General features: G+C 47.2%; 1 protein-coding gene across 2 annotated transcripts in view; it reads left to right on the forward strand.

Moving 5' to 3' along the window:
• The window catches only part of LOC125946782 (uncharacterized), a 130,259-nt gene that overhangs the window by 70,795 nt on the left and 42,458 nt on the right, over positions 1 to 17,006 (forward strand). The window contains exon 1 of one of the 2 annotated variants that reach the window (XM_049670779.1): positions 5,137 to 5,302. The exons of the other annotated variant lie outside the window; for it this stretch is intronic. The gene's annotated coding sequence lies outside the window, so the exon portion shown is untranslated. Of the gene's footprint in view, positions 1 to 5,136; positions 5,303 to 17,006 lie in introns of those variants that run through there. 2 annotated transcript variants of the gene reach the window in all.

Raw genomic sequence — 17,006 nt, forward strand, 5'->3', positions numbered from 1 at the left:
TATATAGTCACCGTATACTTGGACCTTGGAGCAGCGCTGGTGTAGTGCTTAGCGCGCACCGAGGTACTTTCTGAGACCCTGGCATCGGCAAGATACTTCAGTTACTTGCTACTGTGCGTGCTTGTGTATGTTGTGTGTGTACCAGAGTAGTGGAGTGGGGCCCTCCATTTAATTCCCACTCCATTCCGGAGAGTGGAAGTCCCCGTTAATTTCACTCCTTTAACTCCTCGAAATGGTGAGAGTTATACCATTCCGACTCCTGGAGTGGCTGAGCTGGTTCATTCCATTCCTTCAATTCCAGTAAATTAAATGCTTTATATATAATTGCTCACTACTTGCGTTTTTGTTCTTAGTGACAAAAAAATCACAGCATATCCACGGGGTGAATGATGATGAGTGGGCGAAGCTCCGGAGGGAATCATCGGATCTCCCGCTTAAGGGGACGCTAGCACAAACGCGTTAGAAACGTGCAGTACTCTCTAGTAAGGGGGAGCGGCCACAGCGTCTTACGCAGCCATTTACACATGCCGGAACGTGCACCGCGTTTGCCGACGCCATCACATGACTGCTGAGAGAGTATACCCCCCGTATTCATAAACGCTCCTCGACTTGAACTTGACTTGCCACCGCCTTGGGCAGCGCGTTCGAAACGCGTTGAAGGTAAGGCGGAGAGGCCACAGCGTCTTACACCAGCTTCTTACACGGGCCGTAACGCGCTAGCACAAACGCGTTAGAAACGCGCTAGAAACTCGGCCTTTCGTTAATGTTGGGTATTTATTGCCATCGTGGTGCGTGTGTCTATGTGCGCTTCGTGGCGTAGTGGGCTAACGCCGCGCGCTCGGAAGCGAGGGGTCCCTGGTTCGATTCCGCGCTACGGACAAAACTTCGGAATTTTTTTTCTCATTTTTCTCAGACTGGTTACACACTACTACTACGACGACGGGGACGGAACGGGTGCCGCTATAAGGAGCTTCGCTCCTAAAACAAAACGAAAAATATTTTTGAAGTTTTAACAACGTACCAAATAATGTTACGTACTATTTTTTCGCGTCTCATCTCTTGAGCGCGTTGCTGCCAGCTCTCTCATATCATTTTAGTAAATAAAAGTACAAAATAATCTTACACCGTGTCTCCCGTAGAGGGCGAGCGCAAATATTTGAGTAATAAGCAAAAAAACAAAATTAAGATGCTGGTCTTCACTGCAGGAGAATGCTGCTGTCGCTGTATACGAGTTCAGAGCCGAATTCAGTGCTGAAGTCTGCAGCGTTTCCCGATTTTTCTTATTTCACATATACTGACATATTATTGGGCCTGCTATCGCGCCTTCTGCATGTCTGACAGTGAGCGAAAAAAACATGTAGCGCGTTCCAAATCACCGTAGACTCACGCAGGGTGCACCCTTTTGCGACGTCGCCGTTTTTGGCCTGCTCCCTTTGTCGTAGGTCAAACATACCCTTGCTAAATAAATAAGTCTTGAAAACTTTGCTCCTTGCATAAACGTTAATCAGTTAACTAAAACTAAGAAGTTAACTAAGTTAAACTCTTAAGTATAAGTTAACTCTAATAGCTGCAGTCTTTAGGTGCACTTCAACATTGTAACGAAGAAAGGTTTCCGGGTCTTCAAAAGTGTAGAATGTGTGTAATACCGTGTTGTTTATAATTGCCGCGGCAGAGGTAGTCACCTATGGGTAGATAATGAAAAAGCCGCATTCAGTAAAATTTTAGAAATGTAATAAATTGGCTAAGTATAGTTTAGCCTAATCGACAAATGTACCAGTTTTGTAGTCTCGCTTATAATCAACATTTAGCGGTCCAAAACAACGTGCCCATTCCATTCAGACTCTCATTCCAAAATGTCGGGCTCCCATTCCTTTCCCATTCCATCTGCCAGACTGGTGCCATCATTACATTCCCATTCTATTTAGGGTGACTGAAATGTGGAATGATTCCGGGATCATTCCAATTCCGGAGCTGCCACTCCGCAACTCTGGTGTGCACTGTGTACGAATGTACCATTTCATATGTCACTCTCATAATCTGGAGTAGCATACTTTAGGCCTATGGCCATGCAAACATCTACAGCATCCATTAAAAGTTTTTTTTTTTTCTCTCTCTTACTCTTCAGTCAGCGGTCGATTGCGAAGTTTGGATAGACGCAAACAAAACGTTCGCGAGCATACTGAAGCGACTACAAAGGACGTGATGCATTGTTTCTGGTATATGATAACATAATCGAAGAATGTGCACATGTTTCCTGAAGGCCACACGTATTGTAGTCTTTGAACGACGTACGGTTGACTTCGCTGGATGCCATGTTGCATTCGAAAATATGCCGTAGTAGGGTCAATCCTATGAAGGCGGTTATAACGATTCGCCGATTGTGACCAGTGTCTTCTTGCCGCATTTCGCATAGCTGCACTGTCGAGAGAGTGGGGTTCGGGTCTGAATAATGACAAGTTAACAACTGTCTCATCATTTTAGGCGAGGCTCGCAGTTTCATCTGCGAGGTGATTTCTATGCAGTCCGCAGTATCTAGGTGTCTACTGGTAGCGATTGCTTTGACATTTTACTTCTGCAAGACTGCGCAGCTTTGCCACGTTAAGCACCAGTAAATCCCGCTTTCACCCATTCAGATATTTGCAGGGCTGGCTTTGCGTAAATAAACTTTTAGTCGCGAGGCAAATTATCTGAAGAAAAAAAAAAAAGGGGGGGGGGGGGACAGGATAGAGTGCACGTGTCCCCTTTGTGTCTTACCCGTCGTCTGTCGTTCTCATGTTGAACAAAGAGTAGCTCAACTTCACACTCACGCCAGGAATCCTCGATTATGCTAAAACACGTGCACAGAGGGTACGCGCCCTCCATGTGCCGGGAAGGATCACTGCTTAGCGGGCTTGCTGCACCTTTCACCTATAGGTTCACAGCCGTTTTGCTCTGCCTAGGCAACATCTGAGGACAACGCGAAAGCGCTCAGGCTGGCCCTGAAAATGCTGCCCTGTAAAAAAAAAAAAAAAAAGCAAAAGAGCAAACACTGGCGCCAGGCGAAAGAGATCTGCAGCAGCGCGCTTCTCACCACCTCGCGGCCATGGAGATGAGCGCGCTTCCGCACCGCGACACAGGGGTTGCGTTGCCGCGTTTGTGATGCGTTCGACGCGCGGCAATCGGTGCGGTGTCGCCTGATCCATCGCTGTGCGTGGGAGCCGCGCGGCCTTGCCCGGCACTGAAGGCAGCTGCCGATGACCAATGCGGCCTCTTAATCCTCGGCGGCCTCGACGGGCGGCGGACTGCGCTTGCGGAACAGCGTCCCGCACTCCGGCGCGACCTGGACAACACGGCCGCGGTTCCGGCCAAGGCTCGCTTACACAAACTTCGGCGACGACGCCTGCGGGATTGTCTCTCACCGGGGAGAGCGGCGTGGCCTTCAGCGGTGTTGCAGTCAGCCGCTCTTTCTGCCCACACGCGTTGGACGGCGGCGATCGCATTACGACAGAAGACCCACCCTGCTTCGCTCCCGGCCCCCTACCGCACGTAGTGGGCCACTGGCGGACGATGCGCCGATGTATACACGCAACCGTTTACCGCCAAACTATGCATGCGGCTAATAACCTGAGCCACGTATGAGCCGCCTTTGGTTAGAGAAGGATAACTTGGTAGCAGATGGCCACGGGGAGATTCGAGGGCAACGTAAAAGCATATACTACAGGCGCGCGCTACGCGCCCCACTCTCTTGAAAATACCCCCTCCTCTCTCTCTCTATCTCTCTCGTTATAGCGACCTAATCAGCAGATGCATACAGGAATGGACATCAGAACACTCAACAGCCGATTAGATGTCAACGTTGGGCATGGCCCACCCGCCGTGGTTGCTCAGTGGCTATGGTGTTGGGCTGCTGAGCACGAGGTCGCGGAATCGAATCCTGGCCACGGCGGCCGCATTTCGATGGGGGCGAAATGCGAAAACGCCCGTGTACTTAGATTTAGGTGCACGTTAAAGAACCTCAGGTGTCCAAATTTCCGGAGTCTCCCACTACGGCGTGCCTCATAATCAGATCGTGGTTTTGGCACGTAAAACCCCATAATTTTTTTTTTGTGTGTGTGTGTGTGCATAGCTAAACAGGCACAAATGAAACTCGCGTCCACGGGTATTGCGCGCCACCAGCGCTACCTCGCACGCATGCATGCTTAAAAACAGGGCTGATTTTTTTTTTTTTCGAATGATCACTAGCATGAGTTCAGTGTTGGTGCAACATGCTGAATAAAAAAGTTGCGCACGAAAAATGAGTGCCTCTGTGCGCAAATACACTGCAATGCAGGCTCGCCTTTTTGCGATATCTTGTAATTGTTTGAAAACTTTCCTTATGCCACTTTACTCTGTACCTGAGGCACCGCGCCACGATTCTGCCAATGTGCCAAGTGTTCCCGCTAGGCCAGTTATGCAGCTTTCCTTTTGTCCAGTTTTCACTTGCAAGTCTGGTCGAGCAATATTATAACGACTGATGGATGCCCGTGCGTCTCTTCCCTTTTGCTCTCTCGTATAGCAGGTCGAGTGCCTGCATTGCATTCGGAGCGCTCTATGTATATTTTTGTTTCTTTCGTTTTATTTTTATTAATGGCTAATTACGTCCAGTCGGTCTCACGAAAGTACCTTCTTAGTCCATTCGAAGGCGACGGCGCACAGCTCGCGTAACTGCATTAATGAACTTGTCGCGATCCGAGAAAGTGTCAATCGTTTCGACTGCCGCCCGCGGATTTGGGGCGGCGTTGTCGCACGGTGTGCATAAGTATAACGACCACGAGCAGCCCATCGCCTTCCGTATATACTTTCACAGCTCAGACTGTGGTGGCTTCGCCGGCGCGTATTTCTGCGCCGGCGGCGCGCGAGCGTCTGAATAGCGCCAGAAAGAGGCGCGGGAGGGAACCGAGGAGACTCCGCCGGACGAAAGAGGGACGCCGGACGGGAGAGGATGGGCCGCGCCTGCGCGCCGCTTCTCTTCCCTCGCCTTCGAGTCGTCAGTTGCCGTGGGTGCCCTGGGTTCGAACTACTAGCTGGACGCGGATAAGCACGGAGCCGGTCACGTGGTCACACGCGTCATCGCGCCGGCCCGGGTAGTCCCACTATAAAAAGAGTTAGAGCCTCCCTCGCGAAGGGAAGCCGCGCACTTCGAACGAGTCCCGACCGAGCGGTATCTCCCGAAGACGTCCACGCTGCGCTCGCCGGCCTTCTCGATCACGCGAATTCGCGAGCTCCGGGGGCACCAGCCAGAAGGCAGCGCCGCACAAGAACAGCGCGGAGGACTTGTCTTGAGGTGAGCGCTAAACTGACAGTTTGTCGGCTGCCAATTTGGCCCGGGACAGTTTTGTCCCAAGTTAACCGATGCGTTTTTAACTGAGACCGGTTCCTGACTCGCCGGCGCTTTTCAGATATTGGTCGCACTGTGGAGAACGGGATAACAGTCAAGGTGCCAGCTAGCATATAAGCTGTTTCTTTATCTACACGAACGTGCTGGTGAACGCGTGACCGCTCATTTTGGCTCAATCCGGAGACCTGCTCACGTGGTACATTACTCTTGCGCGCAATACAGTTGTGCGAATATTGGGCGTTCTCTCTGAAGCGTAATTTATCTTATTTGCATGTTTCAGTGATAATTTTTAAGGACGCTTTCATCTATAGAAGAGCACAGGTTGGAGTAAAGTTTGCACACGTGTGAAAGGCTTCCGCGAAATACAATGAAACAGACTTGTCGCATCATCGCTATAGTTTCACACTGTTATGTTATGTGTGAGCACGTAACAATGCCATTGTCACTGTACACCTTAGCTAAAATTGATTTGACAAGCAACGCAAGTTATTATACATTTATCGTATTTAATTTTATTATTTAAGCCAAATAAATATTCAGAGAAATTACTGGAACGTAGCAGCGCTCTTGTTAAAACTTGCATTCAAAACTTTCGACGATGAAACATTGAAGTGTTGGCAAACTTGCACGTGTGATGTATTTTAACAGTTGGCGACTGCCAATGCAATGAAAATTAAAGTTGACATGGCTGACATGACAATTTTGATTAATGACGGCGACGCACATGATGCTGCCTGCCCGTACCTCGTGCCTTCACGCTGTACACATGCCAGCATTTCTCTGTGGCGTGATTCATATTGCATTGGTTTCCGACTCATTCTTGATTAACCCGAAAAATGCTGATCACCAAATCGTTTCTCTCCTTCGTCATCTTCTTCTTCTTTTTTTCCCCCCGAAGCTTGATCTCTGCATCGATTCAAATATCTCAAAAAATCATACGGGGCTATATTGCTCTAAAAATCGCATTCGTGTAGCGCTTAAGGACCTATTAGGTATGCGTCAGTTAATCTTAATTGCTCTCAACATGATCCGTATAAAGTTATTGCACGTTCAAGCACCTTACTGCAGTGAAGTATAGTATACGTGCATATATAGGGGTGGTGGGGAGAGGGGGGGGAAGATGGAGGGGTGTTGCAGCACTGAAGGAAAATGGCATCGGCTACATTTTCTATTGTTTGTTCTTCTATCGCCCATATTAGTATAATTTCTGGGAAAGCGTTCCGAATGTTTTACTTGATGAATACCTCTGAGTACTGCACGCTGTGGTGCGCTATATGTATGCATGTATGCAGTATAAGTGCTAAAAAACGTGGTTCCGACCGCAGCGCGTCTGTCCACTATGAGCCGTACGTGCGTAATTCGGTAGCGTGGTAATTCGGTAGGCTCCACCGCGTAAAAAGAAAGCTATCTTATAGCTAAGTGTGTTTATTAAAACTTGCAGAAGAAACTTTAAACGGCCAGATGTAGACACAAACAGTAGCCGTGGCTCCACAGCCATACAGCTACAAGGAAAGGCGTAGTGGCTTTTCTTTGTAGCCGTACGACTGCGTTCGTGTGAAATTAGCCTAAATAATCTCTCCGCAAGCGTATTCTTCGATATTTCAAGTGTATACAAGTAAAACTACGTGATGCAAAAACATCGACAACAGAACATTCAGCTCACGTAGTACCTCTCTTATACAGGAAAGGAAACGCACTCACGTTGCCACTAATCTAAGGCTCCAGGCATTGTCCTATTCTGATCTCTAGACTGTCGTAAATGTTTGAAGGGCCAGTGACAAGCCATAGTTAGAGCGGCGAAAAGGAAAACACGGCGCGATATCTCACAAAAAGGCGTGGGCCTTGTGGCACACTTGCTCTATGAGCACAGGGGCTTCGCGATGCGCGTTGTTTTGCGAAATTTCTGAAGTAGATTACTGCAATAAGGAATGGCGCATGCTTCTTGAAATACGTGTGGTCAGTACCAGTTAGCAGGGGATTTCAATGCGCCACTGACGTTTCCGCATAACTGTGGTGCATTTGAATGCGCCATGTTTCCCTGCATAACACTATCCTACTTTTTGGATCCATCGCGTTTCTGAGATGAAATGGCCATGAACAATTGGATATCTGTTAGGGTGTACGCTGTGAGGCCTAAAACGTCCATACATTGCTACCCAGAAAAAAAAAAGGAAAAAAAAACGCTGATAAATTTCTTTCCTCCTATATTGGCCATTACACCAGCGCCTTTGGGTTTTTGGCCTTTTCGTCGTCTAGTCAATAATAGTCAGCCCATACTCTGGTTTATAGAAAGGCTGTTACGAACAAATATATCATAAGCTATTCTTGTGAATACAGGCCCAGCGGCCGAATTGACAAAGTTTTTTTTTTTTTATCCGTAAGTGCTCTTTTCTATTGGCCGGCCGCTTTCGCTAATCATATGTCCAGCATCAGGATTGGCTGACTCTTTCTTTTACGCTAGAAATGTTCATAAGGGCAAATGCCAGCCAATCCTGATGCTGGGCATCTTATTAGTGAAGGCAACGAGCCAATGGTCAAGAGCACTTACGGACGAAAAGCTTTGTGAATTCGGCCCCAGGGGAATTGACGTGATTGCCAGTGGCTGAAAAAAAAAAAAAGAAAAAAAAAAGGCGGCTCGTTTTCATAGCAGCAAGTATTTGTATCCTGTATTTTCGTGCTTGTAATTACGTTCTGTATCTGTGGCTGATTATGGGTTGTCGTGTGAATTAAATATATATAGGGAAAAATGTCCGAACATTCAGGGATCTTAGCTGTCCTCATGAGAGACATGGAAAACGTATTGCTGTAAGGCTGTATATTGAATTTAAATAAGATTTCGTAGCCCTCGTCTCCATCCACTTGCAGATTTTAAATGTAAGGGGAAATTTTCGCATATCGGTGTTTTCCCATATGGATCGTGGTGGAATAGGCGGCTTGTGCGGCAAGCATTCGAACGTGCACTTTCGCGCAGAGCAACAGAGATCTCATGACTGTAGAGCTCCGCAGCAACGGTGGCAGAGGGGCAGGGTCCACTTGCACGTGTCATGCCACCAGCGTGTAACTTTACCCGCTTTTCAAAAAGCTTCGCGCAAGTGATACTAAGTTGCCGGGGTTTAAAGAGCGACACCTAAGTTTTTAACTTTGTCGCTTGACAATAGGCAGCATGGCGTGCGCGAACCTTTTTAATCATGGGGAAATATACCCACGGGTAAAATGCTTCGTGCAAGTAGTCCCACTTAAAATTGAATGGGACCTTCCATATGCCGGAGCATAATTTGAAATGAGTGGGTAAAAAGCGAGAACCAAGCGGCTCTGCGAACGACCACCTGTGTCAAACGCAAGAAACACCGCGAGGCTTCGTTTCGCAACGATGGTAAAAGAATCGGAGCGCGACACCATTTTCTCTGGACCATCAGTGCACCTGAACCGCACGTACTCGTCAGGAAGTTGGCCACTGTTAGTCTTCGTACTGTCCTTACGGACAGTACAGCTCCTTAGAGGGACCGCCAAAGTGGAACGGTATGCTCAATAATGCATACAAAAATAGAATCGTAATACACGCAAGATATGGAACAAAATGCATAATCACCCAGGTAGTGCATGGACGGTGAATCCAAACGAATACGTTGGCAGGACGGATTCATTCTACAGACAGTAAATAGGAAGACACCTGTGGTAGATGCGGCAAGCTATAGCCCTTGTATGGGCTAACTAGCCGACTTTTTTTTTTTCCCTAGGACGATAGACCAGGCATCACATTTCTTCTGACATGTGCGCTAGCACATGAGCGAGGGTCCCTGTAATACTTAAAAAAGGCACTAATGGATAATATCGTCACACCTGAGTGACACATTTTACACTCTAAAGCTGTACAGTGGGCCATATGAAGAACGACGCAGTGGTTGATTGCCGGTTAAATTCGACAACTTGGTGTTCTTCAACGTATACCTGAATCTAAGCACATGTAGCAACGTTCTCGCTTTCCGCACCCACCGGCCGAGGCGGCCGCAAATCGCGCCGGCGACGTCGTGTTCGACCATGAGAACGCCATACCGCCACTGAAGCATCGCGGAGGGGGTCAAGCTGAAATGGTATAAGGCTCTTCTGTGTAGTTTACTATTTATAGTGGAGCAACAGCACGATCGAAGGTGTGACCTAGTGTGTTGTGTCCTTACGGAAGACGGGACGCGAACACGGAACAATACTGTACATGCCCTGTCCTCAAGCCGTGTCCTGTCTTCGCGTTGTTGCTTCGCCATGATGAGTCAACTATAGTTCACAAGTGCCCCTTAAAACACAGGTTTTCCGAGAGTAGGGTCAGGATAATGTAACGAATCTATTCCAATACCATTCTTTCTCGCGCTTCGGCAGTGGCGCGAGCGAAGCTCCGCCCACTTTATATAATTGAGATCGGCAAGCCGTGAACGGTGGATGATAAGAAAGGAATAAAAGTGAGCGAAAGAGATCCTTAGATTACACCGACCTAGAATTTCTGTAACTCACCAAGGATGCGGCAGAGAAGTGGGTGGCCACGCCATCGTGGAGCTCCAATGCAAGCTACCTGTGACGTCGGTGATTGAGGCAACAAGTGGCCGAAATTGGTTATTTGAGGGACATCAAGAAAAATTAAGCACAATCAATTTGAATATAGCTTAAAATTCAGCCTGGCAACTTTCGTACACATTTTCGTAGCCTTACAGCGCAAAACTGCCTGTCTCTGTGATTTTCCGCTGTAAAACTAGAAAAATATCACACCAACAAGACTGAAGGTCGTACAATTTGATGACATTCAGCATCTCATTCTTTTATGGTACTTAAATAGCATTATCGTACTTAAAAGCAGATATTCACAAATATGGTTGAAATAAAATATCGTAAAGCGCGTGATATATAACACTGAGATATAGAAGAGGACTAAAGCACTCACATACTAAGATACAGACTAAGATAATTTTATGCGCCGCTAGACTTCAGTGAGCTTGCCTACTGCCCAGAGGGTTTTTTAAGCAACACGTGTGATACACAAATTGATTATTCATAAAAATAGACAATATAGAAACATTTATAGTGCTCATATGTAAATCTATTTTCATATTATTCAATACCATATTGTTTTACGTACTCCTGCCTGTTTTTTTTTTTTATCCAGTAATGTATAGGCTCGACAAAGTAAAGTCTAGATTACAGTGGATTTCTATTTCATATGGAACTTAAAAATCGTTTTCAGGACTAATACTTGTTGCGCATTCGAGTATATAACAGTGTATATGTGTCTACTTTTTAACGCTTCGTTTTCTACAGGTGCGTACGATTTGTCTATGATTCAAACATGCGCGTGATTTAGACATTGGGTATGGTCCAAACTCTGAAAATAATATGTGTGTATTACTTCGTGTAAACAGCATGTACAGTTATACGACAATGTTATACGTTCAATAACAAAATAAAGTTTCAGTAGGTTTCAAATAACGGCTGCCCGATCCCGCATAGCAGTATTTCTGCTTGAGCGAGCTGGCAAAACTGTAACTGTTCATAAAAACCAATAAAGTCATCGTGTTAATGATGATATATGTCGCCAAAGCAGACTATCTGCAGCTCTGCAATGTGGAAAACATTGCAGCGTATGAGGCAAGCACACATAAAGAGAGTCTTCCTTTGTTCTCGTGTTATACGTTTTCGAATAAACCATCCAGAACCAATAAACTTTAAAAGTGACCACTTATCCCGGAGCTTGAGAGCGCGGCAGCGCCGGTAGGAAATTGAGGAGAGAGTGTGAATGAAGCACGAAAATTATCGTGGACATAGACGGAACTTTTTATACGCTGTATTATAACCAGAATAGTAAAAAAAAAAAAAAAAAGACACGGGAAAGCTCTTCACAGAGATGGGAAGTGGTACGGGTGGCCCGTAGGCCCGTCTCATGGTTATAACCCGGCAAATGTATCTGCTGGTTATGATATTATTGCGCCTCATTCAAGACAATTTATTTAGGTACACGCAACCAGCAACGCCAGGGTGCCCGTGTGAAAGTGCGAAGTTAACAATTGCATTTCAACTCGGTCAAAACGGGACGCCGCGTTCAGCTTCCGTGAGGAGCGGAAGACAAAAGAAAGAACGGTATGCAATGCTGTGGAATGGCACTGCGCATTAACCGGAGTTCGATGGCTCAAAGTCCATATTTCCATTTACATTTCGTCCATCTTTTTCCCACATTCTTTTCGGAATGCACGGTAATACGCTTGGTTTTATCACCTGTCGCATCAATTTTAACGGTGTTCGGGAACGCCACTAGAGTTAATAGGCGAGCCATATTGTTCCCTATTCCGCCAAGTACCACAGGTAATTTTAAACTCTAAACTCTACCGGTTAAGTGATTTCCGTCGTAACGCAGTATGCAGTTCACGACTCAGTTCCGAGCTTCAGCGAAAGCTCTGACGTCTTCACACTCATTTATTCACTTGCATAATCTATCTATATACCACCTCGATCAATATGCAAGGCAACACTCAAATAGCTTTCAAAAGGCCGTAGTGGTTAAGTACATACGCCCCGCACGAAAGTGTTCCATGAGACTAAATGTTTGAAAGGAAATCGACTTGTTACGTATTAGCATGTCGGGTTCAATTCTACAGATCAGGTGTAAACGTTGCTTAAAAACGATTTCGATGTTGCCTTTCATATTACTCACAACTGCATGCCATGTGATCACACTGAGATCAGGCTTCATTGCGGAGCAAGGCAGTATTCGAAGCAGTAAGTTCACTTTAATGGGCTTGCACGCCGGGGGTCTGTTGCAAAGTGCATCTGCAGCGCAGCATATATAGAAGTACACCAGAATAATGTAAAGCATCTGTCACCATGTGTGCGTTTGCCCTTTTTAGAGAATGCTCCGATTGTCCGAAAAAACTTTGCCTCCGAGAACGTGTTGTGAAAGGGGAAAGTAAAGCCCCAACTACGAGGAATATATTTCTGACGTACAGAGGTCAAGACACAGTCTTCAGAAGGCGCTCATGACAGCAGGGCGAGAGAAGACAAGGCACCTTGTAAATGCAGTCAAAAGGTAGACATATTTGGGCGAGTTGGTATAAGGTTCCATGGTGAAGTAGGTTAGCGTATGTGTCTGTAGGGCTTCGTATGTGTTGATTGCGCTGTTGAATGTAGTCGCGCATGCTCATATCCAGCTGGTTTCGGACAGCGTGCTATCGTTAATGCCGCCAGCGTAGTCCGGACTCCGGAGTGCGCGGCTCGCGCGTTCTAGACAAGTGTCTTGGCCTCCGTACTTAGCGACCGGCCAGCGTAGCCGGCTTGCTTGCGGCGTCGCCAAGATCAACGCGACGACGGGTGATGCTCGCTTGGTGCCGAACTGTTTCCATGCCATATATCAGGGGTTATATAATGCAAGGATTCTTTTCATTTTCCATTCTTTTTGCCCTCGTCATTGGATGGCTTGATGCTAGGTCTTCGCTATCGCCAGTATCGGTCATTGCTGTGACGGGGGATAAGAAATGGAATGGCCTAGTCAAGCAGTGTTGCCTTTTGCCCTCCTCCTAAGTGTATAAACTGTCGCACTTGAATAAACTTCAATTTAAATTTCACTCGAGCAGAAGAAAAATATTCCTTACATAATACAGCCCCTGAGCAGACGCTGGAATTGGCTAGCTCGGCCAGAGACACGCAAACTATGACGGACCACGTTCTCTGAAAAGAGACAACGTGCAGGTAATGGCACTTGTCATTTCGGAGGCCATATATACCCGGTGCACCAATATGAAAATGCACTATTAGTCTCTTCAAATAGCGATTCCTTCGAATGTTCAATTGCTTCACATCGCAATATCTCCGACTGCTATTCGCTATATGGTTCTCGTGTTGGAAAATCCTCCTCTTGGAACCATTTAGCTTGAGCGCAAGAAGAAGGAAAATTATTACCTTTAAACGCAAACTCTGTGTTCCCTTTCATGTTGGTGCACCACGTATACAACCAAAGGCCACCAAACATTTTGCGGCAGTGTAAAAATAATAAGAAACTTTTGCAGAGAGAACACGAGTGCTTAAAAGCGAGGCTTTCTTTGTCTACATTGTGGATGTTGATAATGCATGTTGGTTAGAGGAGCGTAAGCATTAAACATGCATCGTTGTTTCATACTTCTCTGTACATACACCTGTACTCACAATCCTTCCTTCTTCGTTCACCGCTCGCAAAACATCGCATTAGCCTCATAAGTCGCATACATCATCACTGCATCCACGTTTCGTACCATGGTGCCTTGTAAACTTGCATTTAAGACGATTGTGTAAAAATTACATAAGTTCAAAATACATACAACTGCACACACGCCACATGTCTCAGTTAAATGCAGTTTCAGTTAAATGCTATAGCATTTAACTGAAACGATTCAAGAAATCTTTGTTTAACGTAGATACAAACAATTGCGTTAGATCTGCCGCAATTTTTCTGTCGCGCTAATGTTACTTAAAATACGCAAGCTGGATACAAAACGTTTAAGATGACAGGACCTTCTGGCTGAGCCGCGTCATGCCCAAAATTCGTCGAGGCAGACCTTAATGAAATTCGTCGTGCGTCCACGCCGGTAACGCCTGCCGACGCCTACGCCGAATGTGCGTCGGAAATTTGTTCCTTGTGGTTTGAGCTTGTGGTTGAGCTTTTTGCACTGCAGCGAAGACGGCCGCAGCGGTGTACGAAAGGGCAGGATGTAGGAAGGGGTGCCTTCACTCGGGCTCCCATAGGGAGCCTACATACCGGCCAGAGAGAAGTCCCGTATGTAGGCTCCCTACCTTCCCAACAGTTTAACTGTCCGGTTCGTAGGGCAGGGCGGGGCTGTGGAAAAGCGGGAGCTAAGTAAAGCAACAAAAAACGAGCCTCATGGCTGTCGACGGAGAGAGAGAGAAAGCAAGGAGAGGAAAGGCAGGGAGGCCAACCGGATTAACCGGATATGCGTCCGGTTTGCTGCCCTACATTACGGGTAAGGGAAACGGGAATTAGAAAGAATAGGGAGAGGGTGAGCACTGAGTGCACACGGGAGAAATAGCTGTGGCGTGTCCACTTAGCAAAGGAAGCCCAGAAGCACCAGAGGCATTTCGCCTCGAACCAGTGGCGCCTCCAGTAGACAGAGAATATAATCCGCAGTGCACTGTCACTGCGTAGAAGTGATGACGGATGCATACATCATACAACGGCTTTAAGCAAGTTTATCAAGTTAACTGGCACTTTAACAGATAAAAAGAGATTATTTCTTTACGGTTTTTAAAGCAAACTTTCTGTGCAAACCTTCTCGGAATTTGCTGACTGTGGCTTCTGCTGCTGCTGAGTGATGTTGTTGTCTTGCCGAATAGCTGTCACAAAGTGCAGCACGCATATAACAAATCGGTTAACATATAGCCATATGTACTACCTCTATACAGATGTGCCGGTGATCGGCTCCGTTCGCCATGGAATTACGCCATGAAACACCCTCACTGCAACAAATAGACACACTCAAACGCATAATTCCTTTATTAAGGCGAAGCTTTCTTTGCCCTTCTCATGGGGTTTGGCGTGTCTGCTCAATCGATTTCTCGCCGAGTAAAGTGTGCCGATCCAGGAGACAGTGTAATAACAAAATTGGCCGATCCCAGAGATGGCTTAATGAAAAGTGGGCCGTTCCCGGAGACCATATATTCCGCGGTCGCGTTGGTCACGTTGGTCGCGTGGCAGGGGTCTCGGAAACTTGCCGTTTACCGGGCAGAGAGAGAGAGAATTTATTTGAAGGAAGGCAGAGAGGTCGGCCTGAGCTAGCATGCTCTAGCCTGCTACTCTGCACAGGGGGAGGGGAACGGGGACATAAAGGCTGGATGAGGGGTGATGATGACATAGACGAAGGATGTACAACGGTAAAGGCAAGTTCAGCATCCTCATGGCTATGAACAAGTCCAAAAAGGTCATTCGAAAGTGGCATCTACCTTCCAGAGCATTGACGGAGTCACGAATGCAATTGAAAGTTCACAAAAACCCGCCGCGACGAAGCTTGTGTATGGGCTTCTCCTGCGTGAGCAGCACAGGTGCCAAGAAAGGTAATTAAAATATGTAAAAAACAGCGATCAGCTGCTCCAGTACGGCGAGGACATGCACGGCGCTTTTAGCGGCCGGAGTCTGGAGACCACAGAGAATCACGCGCATTGATTCTAGCAGGTGTTCCAGCATTTTTTCAACGCTTTCTTTGTCATTCTTTTCAGCTCCTTGCTTGCCTATAGGGTCATCGGCTTTACTAGCCCTAGAATCCACTTGTTTACGTAGAGGAACACTACGGCATGGTATCGTGCCCATGGATCTACTGGGCAGCGAAGGCCACTCCGTGTCTGTGCCACCCAGGGGCGACGAATGTGCGCCCTGTGCTCTCGGAGATCCTGAATTTGCAGTAGGCGCGGTTACCGTCCTCGATGCCGGCACAGGCAGAGGTTGTCGAGGCCCCTGCGCCCCACAATGCAGTTCTTCTGAAGTCATTGGATGGCGCTTCTTACGCGAGCGTTGTCTGTCTCGGCGAACAGATTGAGCAGCCTGTCTATGGGAAGACATTTTCCGGAGAATACGAACTTCCTGCTGCATCTTCGGGCAATCCTTCGACGTTGCTTCGTGAGAGCCAGGACAGTTGGGACATTTCAATCTAGGTGCATCACAATCGGCGGTATTATGTTGCCCACCGCAACGCGGGCAGGTCACTTGATTTCTGCACACAGCGCTTACGTGACCAATCTTGAGACATTTCCGACACTGCAGATGCCTCGGGACAAATGGTCGGACGCGGTGTATCACGTACCCCACTTTGATAGTCATTGGCAAAGTTGACGAAGCAAATACTAGTTTGACGCACCGCGAGTTCCCCAAGCGGTGAAACTCAAGGATGAACTTAGTAGATTCCTGAGGTCCACATTCTTGCTGTCAAGGTCGTCATCAGAAATTACACCAGTCGTTGACTCCTTCCCGTAAATAATAAAGGGACGGACAGGAATTCCGCTTAATGTTGGAATAGTCTTTAACTTCTCTGTTATAGTTAAACTCTTGGCATCTACCGTCAGGACAGACAGACAGACAATGAACTTTTATTGAGGTCCTGAGGGACTAGCCGACGGAGACCCGTTGGGGCCCCCGGCTTGCCGCTGGCTGCTCCCATGTCGGAATCGGGAGGCCAAGCCTCTCCGCTCGTTCACAGGCCCTCTGGACGGCCATGGACTGGAGCTTGAGTTCCGTACTATAGAGATGGCCTCGTTCCAGTCCTGTTCGCTGGTGAGTGACGTATCCCGTAACGCAGGACACTGCCAGAGCATATGGGCTAGAGTGCTAAATTCCAGGATGTTTTTTTTAGGGTTGATCCGGATTTCGTTGACTTGACCAGGGGCCACACTTTCAAAATATTCATATAAAAACTGCCTACTTAAGAAGTTCAGGTAGTGTGACGCCGTAAGCGGCACGTAAGAAACCATGAAAGACTGCTGCTCCCTCTTCGTTAGATGAAGTCTGCTCACTTTATATCTGTCGCATCGTTCATGGCTTCGGGCGTTGTGCTCTCCCAGGAATGGAGCTGGTCCGAGCTGCCAAAGTCACGTCGCCCAAACACGAGCGATGAAGTAGACAGCTGACCTTGCTCAGGTGGTC

The sequence above is a fragment of the Dermacentor silvarum genome, chromosome 1, assembly GCF_013339745.2.
Source record: "Dermacentor silvarum isolate Dsil-2018 chromosome 1, BIME_Dsil_1.4, whole genome shotgun sequence".
Classification (NCBI taxonomy): domain Eukaryota; kingdom Metazoa; phylum Arthropoda; class Arachnida; order Ixodida; family Ixodidae; genus Dermacentor; species Dermacentor silvarum.